General features: G+C 44.4%; 2 non-coding genes across 2 annotated transcripts; one reads left to right on the top strand and one right to left on the bottom strand.

Annotated features, from left to right (window-relative positions):
• Positions 1–1555: 1555 nt before the first annotated feature.
• Positions 1556–1630, bottom strand: Trnas-cga. Its single transcript has one exon. It is a non-coding gene; the product is annotated as a tRNA-Ser (tRNA).
• Positions 1631–1755: 125 nt separating this feature from the next.
• Trnas-cga lies at positions 1756–1830 on the top strand. The gene has a single exon. It is a non-coding gene; the product is annotated as a tRNA-Ser (tRNA).
• The last annotated feature ends 2792 nt before the right edge of the window (positions 1831–4622 follow it).

The raw sequence follows: 4622 nt of genomic DNA, 5'->3' as shown, positions 1-4622 counted from the left end.
ATTCGGGAATCAAACCCGGGCCCTGAGGATTGACATTCTGTCGCGCTGACCACTCAGCTATCGGGGGCGGACAGCATTCTGGTTATAAGATCAGATTAAAGTATTTTGCTTAAATTCATTCATACATTAAATTAGCTCTACTCATACTCATAGACCAAATATTATGCCAAAAATATTTTCTGTCTTACATGTGTTAATTCCATTATATACTGTTATTAACCAATCTTACAAATGTACTAAGACCCTTTTGCAGTGAAGGTGTGTATACCACGCTCAAGAGGCATCGACCAATTAGATGACTAAAACTTTATGTCCACAAACAGTGGAATCATTATCGATGACCATGTGCCATGACACGACGCTACAGTTGTTCGTGATTGGTTTGAAGAACTTTCAGGACAGTTCCAGCGAAAGATTTGGACATCCAGATCGCCGGACGTGAATCCCATGGAATATTTATGCAACATAATCGAGAGGTCAGTTGGTGGACAAAATCCTGCACTAGCAACACTTTCGTACTTGTGGATGTTTACTGAGGCAGCATAGCTGAATATTTCTGCAGGGGACTTCCAAAGACTTGTTGAGTCCATGCCACGTCGAGTATGTGCACTGCGTCAGGCTAAAGCAGATCCGTAACGGTATTAGGAGGTAACCCATGAAGTTTGTCATCTTAGCGTATAGGAGGTAGTTTCACACTTAGACAACGTGATTTAGAAAGGCATCCTTACGTAATATTGCCGAGCTGTTATCATGGAAGTATTCCGGATATATTCATTATTCAGTAATGTCGTTAGAATAGAAAGATTGAGATTTGATATCCACTGTACGCCAATATCTATTAGACAGTGCTCTGCCAAACGTAAGGACGAACCGGATAAAGCGGCATAAAATAGTAACTACCTGGTGGAAATGAATGAATGTGACAAGCATGTTGCCAGAGGTATCCCAGTGGTGCACAGGAGGCTGAATGGCACTAGTTCAGCGTACCATAGCGTCAAATGGGGCTGGCCCGACAAGAGGCAGTTGAAGGAATGGAAAACGACAGTTTGTGGCAGTCAGCAAGCAGTTACGGTGCACTGTGGTAGTGTTCTTTGGCCTGCAGACGACACTTGGATGACTTCACACGTGGAAGAATCGTCGGCAAACTGAAAGAAGGGCGAAGTTGTGATGAAGTTAGGCCAGGGGTTTTAGTATTACTGTCAGCATTGTTTCTCGTGCACCAAAGGTACTGTTGCCAAGAAGAGAGGACGTTGTCGTTTCTTGTTAATATCAGCTTATTCCCAAGAATAAGCAGCTTTCACTCAGTTAATTCTCGGCAGAAATCGAATCTGCATTTGGATTGGACTTTCTTAACTCCTGTGCAGAAAGGTGTATAGTACATTGATACACCCATTTTCAATAAGCTACGTCAAGAATTCAAAAATCTGAGCAGTAATCCACGTGCTTTCAAATCGAAACTGAAGAGCTTCCTCCTTCTATTCTGTTGAGGTGTTCCTTGAAGAATTAAGCTAATTATTATGTTGTATTGTTGAAACTTCATGGCAGATTAAAACTGTGCGCCCGACCGAGACTCGAACTCGGGACCTTTGCCTTTCGCGGGCAAGTGCTCTACCAACTGAGCTACCGAAGCACGACTCACGCCCGGTACCCACAGCTTTACTTCTGCCAGTACCTCGTCTTCTACCTTCCAAACTTTTCAGAAGCTCTCCTGCGAACCTTGCAGAAGTAAAGCTGTGGGTACCGGGCGTGAGTCGTGCTTCGGTAGCTCAGTTGGTAGAGCACTTGCCCGCGAAAGGCAAAGGTCCCGAGTTCGAGTCTCGGTCGGGCGCACAGTTTTAATCTGCTAGGAAGTATCATATCAGCGCACACTCCGCTGCAGAGTGAAAATCTCATTCTGGAAACATCCCCCAGGCTGTGGCTAAGCCATGTCTCCGCAATATCCTTTCTTTCAGGAGTGCTAGTTCTGCAAGGTTCGCAGGAGAGCTTCTGAAAAGTTTGGAAGGTAGGAGACGAGGTTTTGGCAGAAGTAAAGCTGTGGGTACCGGGCGTGAGTCGTGCTTCGGTAGCTCAGTTGGCAGAGCACTTGGTCGCGAAAGGCAAAGGTCCCGAGTTCGAGTCTCGGTCGGGCGCACAGTTTTAATCTGCCAGGAAGTTTCATATCAGCGCACACTCCGCTGCAGAGTGAAAATCTCATTCTATGTTGTATTGTTGATTGCGTTTACTTAAACTGATGGCCTGACTTTTTTGGGTTTATTAACATATTATTTTAATCTGATATTAGTATCATGACGTAATTTCATCTTCTGACACGTTCCACGACCTTGGAGATTTGCTTCTCAATTTGGTCCTACGGAACTTGACGTGTAAATAAATAGATCAATGAATTGCTCAACAGGCAGGAAGTGACCCACATGAAGCAGCAATTGCAATTGCAACCACATTCAGCAGCACTGCAACACACGAAATCCCACTCTTCGCAGTGGCGCGGTAACAGCATGGCGGTGGTCTCTGTGCCAGACGACCAGTAATGTGGGTGTTGTGTTGACACCCTTCAAATCGATGTCACCGTTATCTATGATGCCTAGAGTGTATAAACTGGACAACGAAGGTGGATTCGGGTACTCATCTTCTACGAGAGCAGATTCCATCTGAGTAGCGGTTTTGAATATACGCTCATGTGATGACAGCAGGGAAACACGTACTGCCACCAGGAAATTTGTCAAACACGACCGTTCTGGTTGTCCTGAGTGCTGTGGTGTCGGGAGGCATAATGTTGCGTGGGCCTTATTTATTTTTGTGGATGACAATGCGCGTTCGCATCCAACACTAGTAGTTGATGAGCTCTTGGAACGAGATATTTGGCGAATGGAGTGGTCTGTCCCTTCCGCGACTTACAAGCCGTGGAATGCGTTGGGAACACGTACTCCATCACGCTCATATGCACTAACCACTATACAGCAGTCATCAACCGCACTTGTTGAGGGATGGAAGGCACTACCGTAATATCTCCTCACCCAACATGTGCCGGCCGCTGTGGTCGAGCGGTTCTAGGCGCGTTAGTCCAGAACCGCGCTGCTGCTACGGTCACAGGTTCGAATCCTGCCTCGGGAATGGATGTGTGTGATGTCCTTAGGCTAGTTAGGTTTAAGTAGTTCTAAGTCTAGGGGACTGATGACCTCCCATAGTGCTCAGAGCCATTTGAACCATTTTTGAACCAATCATGTGGCTGGTATTGGAGCGCGTTGCAGAACACACACTGCTGTCCATGGTGATCACGCACAGTAGTAAGAACCATGTCTCGCCATTTGCAACGTCCTGATGTCCATCATAAGCCGCGGTGACTTCAGTGAATTTAATGTATTATTCAAAAGTGTCATTTCTGATCGTCTCATTCCGTAATTTTTTCAGTTATCTTCAGTACTATATTGTAGTTGTTTTTTTTTTCCATATATGGTCCTAGTTTCATCGCCAGTCACATCATGGAGACACATCTTGCGAAATTTACTTTTGTCCTTAAGTTTTGTGCATCGTGTATTACTTTGATTCTTTTCCAGACCTCCTACCAAGGAGAAAGCACTGGCAGTATCGCTAACTCAATCCAGCCTATCCGCGTGGTAGGACGACCCACTAATCACGTAGATACTGTGGCGAACATATCAGATAAAATATTCTTTCGATCAGAAGATGTTGTTCGTTAGTGAACTAACTGTTCGAATTTAGGTGTTTAGTAGTTTCACTGAGACCCATCATTACTATGTTTCCTTCGCTAAGTGGTGAGTAACTGCTTGGCGAAGATAAATTACGAACGCCGTTGGCAGGAGGGTATTTACACTTTCAAACACATGTATGTCAAGAAATAAATGGCAGATCTGACGGCATAACACATTAAGTTACGTCCCAGCCTTACTGACAGTACGTGGCCTTGTTCCTAACTTTTTGCTTGGAGCTGCAGCATCTGTATATAGTAATACTGCCACTGATGCTAGCTCGTCTCACGCAGGTGTGTAGTTACGCGATTTGTCTGTTTGAGCACCGCGCACTGCTATTCCCCCATTTCGCCCACGCATCGTTCAGCTTGCGACAGGTTCGGACGTGTTTAGCACTGAATCGTTTTATCCCGGAGATGGTCTGATTGACAGATTCTGTGTCAACCAAACGAAGCAGAACCGATTGATTTGTGTCAAACAAGAAAAGAAAATCGTTATCTTCGGAATGTAAACTTTTTGTTATCAAACATCTCTGCCAAAATTAAATTTTTTCAATTAGCAAAGAAGTTTGATCTACCGGAATCAACAAGGCAGAACAATTAGAAAAGGCAAAGAAAAAATTCTCGAAACTGTGAAAAATGATGTCTTTGAATTCATGTGTAATTCGTAAACGTCATGGTATTATTGTTCAGATGGAAAGAGTGTCAAAATAATGGTGCGATAATCATGTAAGGGTGAAAAACTGCACCATTGATCAGAGCAGTGTGTGCTCTCAAACTAAGAATATTATTGAGGGATTGAAAGAAGCAGCTGGGGAGTTGACCAAAGATGTAATGTTTCAAGCTAGTAACGGTTAGTTTAGCCGATTCAGAAGTCGCTGTAAGGGGCGTACCATAGCAGAAAGAGGAGAAGGGA

The sequence above is a fragment of the Schistocerca piceifrons genome, chromosome 3 (genome assembly GCF_021461385.2).
Source record: "Schistocerca piceifrons isolate TAMUIC-IGC-003096 chromosome 3, iqSchPice1.1, whole genome shotgun sequence".
In the NCBI taxonomy this organism is placed as follows: Eukaryota; Metazoa; Arthropoda; class Insecta; order Orthoptera; family Acrididae; genus Schistocerca; species Schistocerca piceifrons.
Note: the sequence above shows the minus strand (reverse complement) of the source record. Positions and strands in the feature narration are given on the sequence as shown.